Raw genomic sequence first — 15,138 nt, 5'->3', positions numbered from 1 at the left:
ATCGTTTATCTTCCTAATCTAATTCTAGAGAAAAGATTGATCGGTGCAAGATGATCCTCAACATAATCAACGAAAAAAGATTCTCTTTTGGCCCGAAAAATGCTTGCTTTGGTCTCATTGAAACGAAGAGTCGAAACCCTGATTGTTTGGTATCTGAAGAAAATGTAATTTCAATTATTAAACGAATCCCTGGAATGTAATAAACCAAACATAAATCAACTTGCCTAGACTTCAATATACCAATTTATAACTATCGCATACCCTCCCGACTGTCTGACTGCCCCACTCACTCGGGTGATGTTCGTCTACCGGATCATCATCGTAAATACACCGGTGGGGCTCGCTCACTCTCCGACCGGACCCAACCGGGAGAGATGCTGAGAACCAACCTGCCCGTTGAGACCCCGCAGTCCAGAGAGAGAAATAAAGTATAATTCAGCTTTTTCCTTTACACCTTCCTCTTCGCTTCGTTTCGAAAGATATTTGTATATAAAATTGCTCCGGTAACTTAAGTTTAAATCAACTACTTAAGTCAGTCGTACTTAATATTCGAACAGATACGGTCGGTTTCAATGAAAACAAAATATAAATTAGCATTGCGAAACATTCGGAGTTCGAATACGTACGAATCAGAACATCATCAGGATTCGCGACCTGACGATACACAGCGGTGAATGCTTTGCTTGCTCAGTGGGGCAATTGTGCAGCTGTTTTTGCCTGGAGATCGACCTTTCAGAAGAGTGCACACTTCATTTCGGGTCGCCGTTGTCGTCGATTGCCATTGTGCGCGCGCCCGCACAACTAAAAGTCTGCAGCGCGAGTAAGGTCTCAGTTTGAACAGTTTGTCATAGCTAGCGCGCTGAAGTTAAAGTCCCACAGACCCGGTAATAGCTAATCTGCGGTGGGAGCGCTTCCCTTCACGTGAGGCTCCTTTGCGCACTCCGAACTGTGGCTGTTTGCTCGCGTTTCATTTCGCTTGCGCGAACGTGAGAAATTGATACTGCCGGAAATGTAGATTTATATGAATAGCAGAATAAAGAGGATAGTTTCTTCTCGTTTTCTCGTGGCGAGTCGCTCCGATCAGTTGAAGTGGATGATACAGTCTTTTGTAGCTTCGACGGGCGTGCGTTGTGCAGTGGTGAATGAAAAATCGAATCTCGTTGTGAAGGAACCCTCTTGTTCCCAGTGAGTTATTGAATTGAGCAAATACGTGCATCCATTTACTGTGCGATCCAGAGAGGATTCAAGTGTCAGTTCTATATGCCCTGTGGCAATTTTAAAGTGTGAAAGTGTGACCGAGGGAATTCCTCCAAAATTACTGCAAACGGAAAACGTCGAAAGAAATTAAAGTGCAACAAGCGTGCAGGCAGCAACAATTTGCATCCAATCAGTGGGGCAACAATTTTCCTTAAACCGAATTTTACTGCTGCGAACACAACAATCATAACTCAAGGGCCTTCAGCTGTGCCCGGCAGAGTCAACATTGTGCAGTAGTGAGCCCACGAAAGGGAATTTGGCCCCCGTCCGAGGAGGAATCAGCACCGGTGCAGAAAAGAAAGTAAGCCAAACAACCGACCAGGAGAGTGACAAATGTGATTTTTAAATTTACTGTTACAGTTTGCATTATTAAAAATGTTTTTTCCGCTGTTTGTGCGCAAATGCACAAACGAATGCCAGTAATCGGCGGTGTGGTGTGGCTGCCCTGAGGGATTGTGATTCGTGCTAACTGACCGTTCATACTCGGCTTGGTCGTTGACGTCCGCAGCTGAGCCCGGAATTGAGGGTGCGTGTGGGCTCGCCAGTTCAAAGATGCGTTTTTATCGGTTTACTTTGTATGTTTTATGGCGAGGAAACTGATCACAAGGCGCAAATTGTGGTTCACTGGGGCACTTGGAATATTCTTTTGTGCGCCAGGTCTTTTAATCAGTGCAGTTGAAGATGAATGGTGCTTTCAGCTGTGACCTACTTTATGTGATAAGTTTTATTTGTTTTTTCCCTGAGATTTTATACGGTTATTAGGATTATTTAAAAAGGATAAGAATAGCAAATCGCACATCTCAAACAGATTGAATGGACTCATTCTTTATAATCGATAATCATATTAATTGGGTGAAATGGGGTTATAATCAATGCTTATCGTAAGACGATATATTGCTTTTCCATATAATTTCACTTGTTTGTAACTTCACCTTAATGGTACAGTCGTTTTCAGTGTGCTGTATTTGATTGGATTTGGTAGGTTCTTCCAGTCGAGTTGAGTAAAGTATAAAATTGAATAGTACAAATTCGTCTGAAGACATTCCGTTAGAAAATTCTATAATATTTTTTACTAGCAGACCCGACGAGACCAACTTCGTTTCGCCTAAAATTTGAACAATTGATTTCTTTATACATTAGCAATTTATTAATAAGATGGTTAATCATTCGATTCTCCAGGGGAGGGGTCTCGACCACCACAGTACCATTTCTTGTCTTCAAAAACCTCCACATGGTAAATTTAGTTCCGTTCTCGAGTTATTCAAAAAAATCTATTTCATTTGTATGGTAGCCCTCCTTTTCAGAGGGGCTAGGGGTCTCGAATCACCTAAGACCCATTTGCATGATTAATTTATGAGCTATGTGGCCATTTGTGTTTCATTTGTATGGAAGCCCCCCATTCCAAAAGGTGGGTGGGTCTTGTAGCATCATAAGAACCTTCCACGGCCCCGAAAACTTCTGCAAACAAATTATCACGCCGATCGGTTCAGTATTTTCCAAGTCTATAAGAGTCAAGACATTTATTTTTATGTATGCAAATATAGAGGAAGACATATAACGAGCTCGGTGGTCTAGTGGCTACCGCTTCTGCCTCGTAAGCAGGAGGTCGTGGGTTCAATTCCAGGCTCGTCCCTTTCATACTTTGTATTTCTATCTTAGTTCCTTAGTTCTTTCCGTGTTTCACGTTCTACCAAAACGATTCCTACTGTTATAACCTTCCACACAATCCCAAAACCTCCTGTGGCACCTATGAGAGGTAGTAGAGTTCTCTGCATCTTTCTTAAGAAGGAGTCCAACAAATCATCCTTCCCCTTCCTCAGCATTCGCAAGGTCGTGGCCAGGACAGATCTCGACTATTGGAGAGTGCATTGCTTCCATCTAAGAGATATTGATTAGTCCCAAATCAGTATCTGTGGTAACGGATGAAAGTGATGCTACTCTCATACAATAGTCTTGGCTTGGACCACCTACGAATTTGTGCGAAATGCTCAATGCTAATGCAAATATAGAAGAAGACATATAGAAAAAGATTACTTTTAAAATTTCCCCAGCTTTTCATTGCTTACTATAATATACAAATTGAGCGCATTACTCGGAACCTCTCGGAACTAGAGTCCTATAAGAAGAGTACAGCCATGTTCCACGTTTGACTGATCTCCTGCTCGTTTGGAACGCAAAAATATTATATTAACCAAGATATGAACAGTTTTGTCTATTTTATTAGCGTTGCGAAATGAATGTGATAAACATGATTTTGCTCAAAATCAAATCAAATCGGGACCACAGATTCGGATGGATTTGTTTTACGGTAGCACATATATTTCTGAATTGAGCATGTAGTATACTGCCGCTAACCGCAAGTCGAGCACATCTGAATTTTTGGCAATTTTGAGTAAGTATCATGTATCACTTTATTTTCACATGTACTATGGGTTATGCTATTCAACGCGAGAAGTTTGTTCTAGAAAAGTGGAAAAAAATACCAAGTCAAATTGTCCCATATTGAAAAGTAACCGCAAGTTAGTCACATCGAGTAAAAGTGTACTCCCTTCGTAAAATTGTATACAAACTGTTCATATTTGTTCAATACATGTGATCAGAAAACCTCTCAAATACAAAAACAAATCATTTCGAAAGAAAAATGCGGAAGAAAATTGTGTACACATTTAAGTTTATGTGGTGGTTGGAAGTTAGGATGAATTTGGAGATGAATGAAGATTGATGGATAGAGGAATATACGTTGCACTAAGTATGCTATCCATCGTTTCACTTTTTTTTCACAATATAACGTGTTGAAACTTGCACGCTACATATAGCAACTGTTCTTTCGAATATGTTTTGGATTACGATAATAAAGATTTTTTCAAGGTGATGTTTACTTCCCATTTTACCTAATAAGCAATACTGTTGTGAAATCATTCTAATTTCTCACCCAGATAATTAGTTGGATTTTAAACTGCTTTACTTCGGGGCTTTGATACATTTACGCGTTGTTTGTTACCATTTACCCAATAAAATTAAATGATAAGAATAAGACGCAATCAACCTATTTCCGAATGTTATTCATATGAATCGCGATGGTATCCTTCAAAATCACAAGCGAGTTGCTCGGTGAGCTCATTTTTGAAATCTGAGAATGATTTTATCAATAGATTCATCAGCTAATAGAATCATTTACAATAAAAATGCTACTACAGCAACCGTTCGCTAACTGAGCTAAAACACCAGCCCAGTTAACGAACGCCGCTTTTTAACTGGACTGACGAGGGAATTCGCGATGCATTGTTGTAATCGTGTTTTACATGAAGCTTAAAAAATATACCATTCAGAGTCCCCTCGTCACCGAGTCTTTGTTGTTGTTTTTTGACGGATAACTGCTTTTTAACTGGGCTTTGGCCCAGTTAGCGAACGCCCAGTTAAAAAACAGTCCAGTTAAAACGCGCCCAGCTAGCGAACTGTTGCTGTATTAGTATTGTTAGCAGGTTCCCAATTAGAGCAAAGACCACGTCCACGTGCCAAAATATGGGTGGGCCTTGGGACAAAATGACACGTAGCAGACATAACGTAGCGGGATTCTTAGGAAGGATGAATTACATCCTGCAAGCTATTATCATGAACCACAGAAATTCAAAGCCACTAATTTCAAGAAATGATCATTAACTTTCTGAAATCCTCAGAAATTTATATGGATCAAATTACAAATTACTTAGAAATCTTATGATCGTTCAAGAATGCTCTAAAGTTCCGGGTCTTATTTCGGACAAGATATGTGGAATTGTGTTTTACAATGGACTTCTAACAATTTATCTAAACTTGGTAGAATTTATAACTAAGACTTTTTAAAAACTTGTTATTAATCATATTAGCAGATTTCAATAATCTTTATTTTCTACAGAAAGTCATATAGAATTTCAAACAATCTTTTGAGAATCCAGAAGAATTTTTAAAAGAAACCATTGCGTACTTCCTGGAAATGTTTAATAACCTTAAGGAAAACCATAAAACTAGCAAAACATTTAATTTCTTGGAAATCCTAAACATTCTTGGTTCCTGAGCCTCTAAACATTCTTGGATTAAAAATACTTAGAAATTTTCTTGGATTAAAAATCCTTCCGGACTGTTGGAAAAGAATACTTTTTTTTAAATTCCAAATACCTTCACGATTATCAGTTTAACCTTACATAATTAAATTTTGAAATAATTAATTTCAATAAATTTGTTAATAGTAAAACTTTGTGGAAAAGTTTTTGTTCAAAGTGTGTAGCATATATGTTTTCCTCCATTTTTAAGCGGGAAATGAAATACTTTCATAATGTTGTTTTAATATCGTTACTACATTACTGATTTTATATTATGCCTATAACGGAATACCATCACGATATTACGAAAATCTGCGATGTGGGGCTTTCAAAGCATCCAAGAGTTTCAAAATGTTTAGATTACATGCTTCACCATATTTGTTATTAGAGCATTATATTTTTTTTCTACAAATTTGAGTTTTGCTCGACGGAATGTGACTGACTTGCGGTTACTTTTCTCATTGAGATAAAAAGTAATCGCAAGTCAGTCACATTGCGATTTCCAACACGGCAACTGAGTTTTTCACTTTGTAGCCACTATGCTCCATTAAATATTCAAACAATCTTTGGTGTGTGACGTTTAGACCTGATCAAAATTACATATACACAATTTTTGAGGAGAAAAATTACAAAAACTTCGCAGGCAGTTTTTTCATTTGCACGTTTTTTCCAGATAAGCTCGACTTGCGGTTAGCGGCAGTATATGGTAGTTTAGAAGACTTTGTTACTGCAGATGAGTCGTCGGATTTCGTTAAATCGCGTATAACGTCATTGTTCCTATCCATTCCATAATTGACCTGCATTATTCAATCTTGTAAAACTTATTGCTCCGACGAATAGTGTTACAGACAGGTATAAATATTCTGCCATATTCTAATTCTGCAGAAGAAACTAAACCAAACTCTAATTAGTTTTTCAGATTTCGGTGTTCTAGTTTACTTTTTACAAATAATACTCCGGATTTAAACTATTTCTCGTAAGCATTTATTTATTTATTTGAACACCGTTTACAGTTTGTAAATTTCACAGACTGAGAGTGAAATCAGGAGTGATCCAGTTTCATTCTAAATTTTCGACCACTATTCTAGTTTGAATCTGGAGCAAAATAGAGGTAGTACCGGGAAAATGCCGGCACTGGAGAATTTTTATTATTGTCGGATTTTAAACGATTTTTCATCATACTCCAATGTAGAGAATTGATTTTAGAGTTTCTTTTGATATTTTTTCATGATTTTGCCAACTATAGTTGAACGCCATCTTTCTGACTAAAGCTAAAATGCTATTTTCCTTTTATAAGAAAGGTAATCAAACGAGTTCACTTGCATGATATTGCTTCATTATATGCTTCGATTTTCTGTAAAGCAGCCAAAGAAATAAATTAAAAAGTTTTGAAATCCAGTATTCGTAAGCAATATTTTTCATTGATAACACTTTTGTTTATTTACCAGTGACATGATCACAGCATTTGCAAGAAAAATTAAATATGATCTACAAAGTTTCAAAAGCATACTTGCAATTTTAGGATTTCGGTGCTGAAAATATTATAAAATGTTTAGTTAAAAAAATTATTTTAAGCTGTCTAGTGAGAGATGTCTATGAGAGATGTCTAGTTGTTTATTATAATATCCTTCGCGCGTATTTATTGGCACTGGGAAACACTCCCAAGTTATTGGTTGGGAGATACTAATCTGCATTAAGCTGTGTATTATGCATGAAAGTTCTTTGATTTGTTAAATTAAAGGATAATTGAAAATTGTGATTGTTTGATAGCATATTATTGGCCACTTTCAATCATTGACTTGTACCCTAGTAATGTGTAGTTATTTTTTTTAATATGCAATTAATACTCCCCCGGAAAAAATGTAATGCCAGAACTGTTTTTGATTCAAAATTGTGATGTTTGAGGATCAAAATCTTTATTCATTGCAATTAGATTGAACACATATCTTGCCCTCCAGTCATGTTAATTGTTTGCAAGTTAACTGGAGAGGCACGTTTCAGATGGAAATAATTATAGCAGTGAGTTGCTATATGTGCCTTCGTAATTATTTCTATTTTTTTTAAATTTACTATATTATATGAATAAATTTATATGTAATCATAGATTTTTCATTCATCACCTCTTTCATCATAATTGATTTTTAACGACTTACAGAACAAAAGTAAAAAAATATTCCAGTCTAATTGTGAGGAATCTTTACATGGGAGGAGAAAGAACGCAGTGATTTCAAGCGTGGTGGAATTAAATGGAAAGTACTAAGCTCATCTAAGACAGTTGAAGACATTCCACTAAACGTGCTTAAATATTTTTTATATTTAATATTGTCTTTTACTTCTGAAATTTAGGGATTCGAATCTAAGTGAGAGAATAATGCTACCTTGGTTGACCGTGTCCAGTTGTTTTATCAAAATTCGTTTGCATTTTATACTTTATTTTCAACATGACATTAAATTTAAAAATATTCCAAGGTGTTCAAAACGATTCTAAATATTTCAAAAAGATATCGATGAGACTACTTTACTTTCACCCTTAATTTTTGTTTCACCGGGATATCAACAATTGACCTTTTCCGTCGAAAATTGTATCTCGTTTTATTGTCTCATTCTTTAGCTTATTTAAAGTCAGCTTTCCCAAAGAACCCTTTTCTTAAGCCTCTAACTATTTTTAAAATCGAAAACAAAAACCGAAAAAGTGCTGCATGTGTGAACCGGCCTGAAAAATTCACCCAATGTTCGTTCAAAACGGACCAATCTTGAAAAAACATCGATTGAGCAAATAAAAATGTTTGACGGGAAAGGTCAATTGTTGAATCAAGCGAGCTCTCAGCAAACATGTGCCGAGATTTCTTGCAAAGTGACGTTTCATTGCTGAAAATAACTTACGAAAAATCAGATATTAAACATCACTGTTGCCGAAATATCAGAACATTATTTTGTAAATCCGTCTTGTATGTATATTGCCAAGCTTTTCAATTATGACGGGACAGTACAATTTAACCTAAAAACAATGGTAAAAGCAGAAGTATGTATTAAGGTTCCCCCAAACACACGCGACGCGACAGTCGCGACGCGATTCTATCGCTTGGCGACAGCGATTCTGTCGCAATTGGTATGGAAGCGTAAATAGAATATTGCCTGCAGCGACCCAACGATAGAATCGCAGCGGCTAGTTGTCGCCGTCGCAGCGATCAAATCGCTTAGGTCTGGGGGAGCCTTTAGAACGCTAGGGGCACTGTTATCCCAAACAGATTCCGGATTCCACATTAGTAGTTCGATCAGTACCTTGAATGTAAAATTTATTGTTTTGGTTTGTTTGTTCTTAAGAATAAAAATTGGACTAGGGGGAAAGGCGGCTTTGGTAGGTTTTGTTCTATTATTGGCATGGTGGTTTTTGTCGACCAAATTTTATGAAATTTGGCCGCAATATTCTTTGATATGCAAAGAATGTTTAGGCCAAATTTGAGCAAAATCAGTCATAAAAAACCCCCTGCCAATAATAGAACAAAACCAAAGCCGTCATTCTCCCTACTATAATGAAAAACAAGGACATCTGACACATTAATTACCGCCTTGAGCAAAATAGATTGATCACACGGTTTACAGCGTCATTAGCAATCGGATATTTCTCCTAATGTATCTCCTACATATCGTATAACAAAGATCACATAAGACATGCTGACGTTTAGTCATCTTTCTCTTGCACGCGCACAGGTAAGGTAGGATTTGCTTCCGAACCCTAGAAGTGGTGATATGAATAACAAAACATGATATTAACTGTGTACGTGAAAGCTACAGAGTAAAATTAGCGTAAATATCAGATTTTGCTGTTAACAAGATTTGACTAATAGTTCAAGATATTGATAAGTTCTTGTTAATGGCAAACCTATTGCATATTTTTAGATATTTAGCAATTTTTGTTATTTTCGCTTGTTATTATTACTCTTATTTCAAACAAGTTCATGTTTTGTTATCAATATCACGTTTCAGGCTGTTAGTGAGCAATTATCGTCTACCCGGAAGCGTCTCCGATGAAAATTGCTTAACTTTGAAGTGACATATTTTCACGCCCCAGATTACATATTGAATACAGCAATGTCTTGTTAGACATGTTGTTCTATTGATTGCGCTATTCAAATTAATTAATGAAAAAAATGTTACTTAGGTCCTTTTGAAAAGTTAAGCGAGAAATCCTATCTTTTCTGTGTACGTGCAAGCTACAGATAATCAAACGTCAGCAAGCCTTATGTAGTATAATCAAGATGAAAAGAGTGGTAAAATATACGCCTGCGGATCCAAAGGTCACTAGTTCGAGATTTGGTATGGTTTATAAACTTAGTTCTTTCTTTTTCTTTTTGTACCTCATCGTAATACTGTTCTTCTGATGTCAAGAAAATCGAATAAAAAAACTTTTATGTACCTACATCGCCTCCACGAATCTGTGCATTATATTCGATTTAATTGGTTTTGCCGAAAAAGTACACGGAAGAAAGAAAAGTACCCAAAATTGAGTATTTTAAACTTACTTTTTGAGTTATTTCTCTTCTTTCATCCACTTTTCTTTTGTTGTCAAAACAAAAGAGCCAAACAATCTAACGACGCCAGTTCAATACGGAAAGCCAATTTTGAGTTTTATTACCTGAAGTGAGTGAATTAAACTTACATTTGGGTAAATAAATTTTCCGTTGGGTACTTTTTAACAGGAGCTCCTCCTTAGCGTGTGCGGTAAGGCGCGCGGATACAAAGCAAGACCCTGCTGAGGGTGGCTGGGTTCGATTCCCGGTGCTGGTCTAGGCAATTTTCGGATTGGAAATTGTCTCGACTTCCCTGGGCATAAAAGTATCATCGTGCTAGCCTCATGATATACGAATGCAAACATGGTTACCTGGCTTAGAAACCTCGCAGTTAATAACTGTGAAAGTGCTTAATGAACTCTAAGCTGCGAGGCGGCTCTGTCCCAGTGTGGGGATGTAATGCCAATAAGAAGAGTACTTTTTTAACATGGGAGTAAAGGCAAACTACTTCGACCCTACTTACTAAATTTTGGCTTCCCGTACGGATGTTCGAGGTTGGGTGAATTAAACTCACTATTGGGTAGTTTATTTCTTCCGTATAGTAAACAATTTTGTTTACCTAAACGAAGCATAATTCGTTCCGATTTGCCGTGGTCCGTATTTTATTACAATAAATTCGCTTCCAGTCAGTTTAAAATAGAAATTAATTTGCTTTGAAAGTTGCTGTTGAGATTAAGACTAATTAGTCTTTAGTGTTTTCGCAGGTACGGACATGGGAAAGGATTCCATGGCGAATGCTTTTAGTTGCGAGCAAATCGGCTAGGAATAAAGGTTCCCCCAAACACACGCGACACGACAGTCGCGACGCGATTCTATCGCTTGGCGACAGCGATTCTGCCGCCGTTGGTATGGAAGCGTAAATAGAGCATGGCCTGCAGCGACCCAACGATAGAATCGCGACGACTAGTTGTCGCCGTCGCTGCGATGAAATCGTTTAGGTCTGGGGGGTTTTGGCGCATTAAAAATGAGTGTGCTTCTTGAACCTGTTTTGCATTCAAAAAGTGTATGTTTCCCATAGTTGTGGAGCTCACACATTTAATTTTATTTACCAGGATCTCAGCAAAATGTTGAACTTTTACCGAGATTCGCACAGCCGTGCCCCAGCCAACAAGTTTTGCCGAGATTTCTGTCAAAATTGCTGAAAATCAGCAAATAATTTGCCGAAAATCAGCTAACAAACGTCATTTTTGCCGGAATTCAGTTTTTCATGTTGCCAGGACACGGCTGCGTGGGTTTTGCCGAGCTGCAATCGTTCAACTTTTAATATAAAATTAGAAGACAGAATCCTCTGTCGAATGCATCTTGTTGCGAGCAAATCGGTTAAGGATAAGTGCATTGAAAATGAGTGAGCTTTTTGAACGCCTTTTAGACACAGCCTCCATAATTAAGACTTCGTTTGCGTTGTTTAAATGCTGTTGCAGTTTCCGGAAATCCTTTTCAAATCTTTGGAGTCTTCTCAAAAGAAATTCCTTTTGTAAAAACATATTTTTCTTGAAATGCTGTTTCACTACGCTCTTTTACATGCTTTCATGACACAAGCCTACTGCAGATAGAACGCAATGTCGAACGTGTCATTGCTTATGGCACGACTCACGAATGACATGCTAGGGGCGTATTCGATTGTCACGATTGTTCACAGCTGCTAATAGAGAAATGGGAAATGCTAATAGAGAAATAGATCTCCAGTAGCCTAGCGAGCAAAGGCGTGGTAGGATTGCCAATCCGGAGATGGCGAGTTCGATTCTCGGTCCGGTCTAGAATGTTCTCGGGTTGGAAACATGCTTGACTCCCTGGGCATAGTGTATCCATTGTACTTGCCACACAGATGCATACTCATGCAATGGCGGGCATAGAAAAACTTTCAATTAATAACTAAAGAAATGCTAATAGAATACTAAGTTGAAAAGCAGGCCGAGTTCCAATTGGAATGTAGAGCCATTGAAGAAGAAGAAGAAGAATAGAGAAATCTGACCTCTGAATCCAGAGAAAATACTGTGCGTAAAAATAGCAGATGCATAAGTATTAGATAGCTAATGGCGCTATAAATATTGTGATACACATGTTTTGTTCAAGGCGCTTGTTTTTCATCACAGTAGCCCTTTTTTAATACATGAGAACAAGCAAACTAAAACAAACATTTTGACGTTTAAGGTACCGATAAAACTGATTATGCAAAATCCGGGTTACTAAGTTCGAATCATGTTGGTCTCAATAACTGTATGGGATAACAGCAACAATAACAGCGCCTCAAGAGTTCTAATACTTGTGCTTGCTTGTACTGTAAAAAATCTTTATACTATGCATCAGTTTAGCATCATTCCGGTAACGCACATACAGCTACGCGCTTGTAGAAAACATAGAACGCCGTTTAACAGTCATTTTCGTTCTGTCAAAACCATGTGAACATTGTAGAAGACTAACATTAGTGTAAATAAGGGGGGGTGGGGGCTGGGAGTGGGTCTGGCCCCCTCCAGACCTACTTGTGTACGTTTTCTCGATGTTTAAGCTATAATCAATGCCGTTTCTGATTTCGATGCTAGCTTAAAATAATAAAGTCAGCCCAAAAAATGTCCAATTAAACAGATGAAATTGACCTTAAAAAATTGAAAATTGCTCCTTAAAAAAGTGATCATTTTTCCTTAAATTATCAAACAAATTACCTTGAAATATATAAAATGCTCCAAACATTCGAAAAGCGTAAAAACGAAAAAAATGTACCGTAAACAATTAAAAATGCTCCCTAAAAAAGCAAAGATTTGCTATGTAATTAATGATAATTGCGCAGTATATTGACAAAAAAAATATTATAACATAGTTGATAAGGTACCTTGAAATTGGCTATCATAAATTAGAATCTTATGCACAATTGTATAGCCCCTAGAGTTTATTGCTGATTGTTTTGCTTGGTAACCCTATTCAACCGAAAACTAAGAAAAATGCTCCTTAGGATGAATAAAATTCTCCATAAACAAATAAAAAATGCTCCTTAAACTAAGAAAAATGCTCCCTGAAATAAAGAAATGCTGCGCAATTATCATTAAATACGTATCAAATCTTTGCTTTTTCAAGGAGCATTTTTAATTGTTTACGGTACATTTTTTTCGTTTTTACGGTACGCTTTTCGAATGTTTACGGAGCATTTTATATATTTCAAGGTAATTTGTTAGATAATTTAAGGAAAAATGATCACTTTTTAAAGAAGCATTTTTCAATTTTTCAAGGGTAATCATGAATCTTTCATGATGCATTTACCATTTTGCCAATAATAAATTTGTTTTGCATTTGTTTGACTAGTTGACTAGTATCCTGATTACACAAACATTAAAAAAACATAATTGTATTAAGATATAAATATTTCTGTTCTATTACACTACCATCCGCTTCAAAAAAGACTGACGCAACTACATCAAAATGAACACATGTACACAAATCTGGTCAATGAAATTTCAAACAACTATTCTTTCGAAAATCTTCGAGTTAATCTCAAGGTATGCCGCAAAACAGTTGATCAAACTCCTATGAAGCTTCTTGCTCTCGCTATATAATTCTGGCACAGAAAGATATTAAATTATAAAACTTAAGAATCTTTGTTACAATGACAGAAAAATCTACAAAGCATTCGAAAATGGTGAAAGTATTAGGACAAAACTTAGACAACATTCGCACTCACAACGGAGATTGCATTAAAGAAATATGTTTATAATCCTCACAAGATCTACAAAACTTGTTCCATTTAATTTTTGGCGATTTTATAAGGATCATCAGAAAACTCTTTTGTGCCTGCCTGGTGTTTAGTTAGAATGTGTTTTTTAGGATAAAAAAAACTATTTTAGATTTAGAAACCAGTTCGTATCAGAAAACATTTCTCTTACAGCACAATTCAGATCGATTTTGTTGCTTCTCAAGTCTCTACGATTTTTGCAGAGAAATCTTTCATCGATTCAGAAAACCATAATAAACCCTCTTCCTAACGTGAGCAACAACAGAAACCCCATGTTATTCTGGAATTTGAATATTTTATGACTCATAAAAAACACTTTAGGATTCCAAATTTGTGTTCATCGGTACTTTACTATTTCAACACCTTTTTGAACATTATTCGCATGATTTCCATACATTTTGGAATTGCATGAATATTAATAGTTTAAGTTTAAAAAAATCGAGATCTTTATGCATTAGGTAATCATGGAAATGCTTGAAAACTTTCAGAAATATACTCATATCGAATTTCATTAAATTGCGAAATACAAAAAAGATTCTTGAATCTTATATTACACCCTTATCTAAATTTAGTAATATGGAGAAGACAAGTTGACACAGACACAGAGTTTTGAAGCAATCACTGCATCATTGGAAATCAATTGTATTTTTCGTGAATTTTTTTATGTTAGTTCTAGGACGAATGAGCGATAAACTTAGTCAAACAATTTCTATTGCTATTCAAAATGTATCTAACTGGCTTGGTGATACGAACTTATGCCGTCTCACGGTGAGGAGTGATAATTAAATTTCACCTAGGCGACTGTCAGCTGACATTCACGATTGTAATGATTCAAAACCCTTTTTGTTCTAATACGATAAATTGTTACTCACCTTCTGATTTTGATGTGAATGATAACCCACATATTCCACATAGGTTACTGCAACTCATATGTGACCGCATTCAGTCACAATCAAGTTGCTTCAACCATTCGTCTAAATATTGTAGCCAGTCCGCTGCCTATAGCATTTGTCATATCTGACAAACGATTTGATCATGTTCATATTATTGTTTGCATTTCATATAACTCCTGTGTGAAGGGTCAATAATGGGTGGAATGGTTCTATAAGAAGTGACACTTATACGACATCCACGGGATGTATTAAGCCCTCGTTCCCCAGCTTGACCTACTAATACAAATCGTTTCAATCAGGTGCCTTGATAGTGTCAAATATCAATTAATATCAAGTGTAAATTATTGAATAGATAAAATGGAATGAGCAAAAGAGCTTTATTCATAAAATGTACACTGGGGTCTCTTTTTATTATGCCAGAAATTTCTAAGGTCCGACCATAAATTTGTAGGATAAGCAGGGGTATACTTTAGAGGGTTAATTACTAATACAAAAAAAATACTAAGCAAATTTTTATTACTTTTTCAAGTGTTACAGACAAAACACAAAAGATCAAAATATACGTTGGTTATGCTTTGAGGTGCCAATGATTTAAAAAAATATTAATTAAATATGAA

General features: G+C 36.4%; 1 protein-coding gene across 1 annotated transcript in view; it reads left to right on the top strand.

The window, feature by feature from the left end:
* The first annotated feature begins 531 nt into the window (after positions 1 to 531).
* The window catches only part of LOC134212923 (protein limb expression 1 homolog), a 252,503-nt gene continuing 237,896 nt past the window's right edge, over positions 532 to 15,138 (top strand). The window contains exon 1 of the mRNA XM_062691262.1: positions 532 to 1,558. The gene's annotated coding sequence lies outside the window, so the exon portion shown is untranslated. The remainder of the gene's footprint in view (positions 1,559 to 15,138) is intronic.

Source organism: Armigeres subalbatus, chromosome 2 (assembly GCF_024139115.2).
Source record: "Armigeres subalbatus isolate Guangzhou_Male chromosome 2, GZ_Asu_2, whole genome shotgun sequence".
Lineage (NCBI taxonomy): Eukaryota > Metazoa > Arthropoda > Insecta > Diptera > Culicidae > Armigeres > Armigeres subalbatus.
This window is presented reverse-complemented; position numbering and strand designations above follow the sequence as displayed.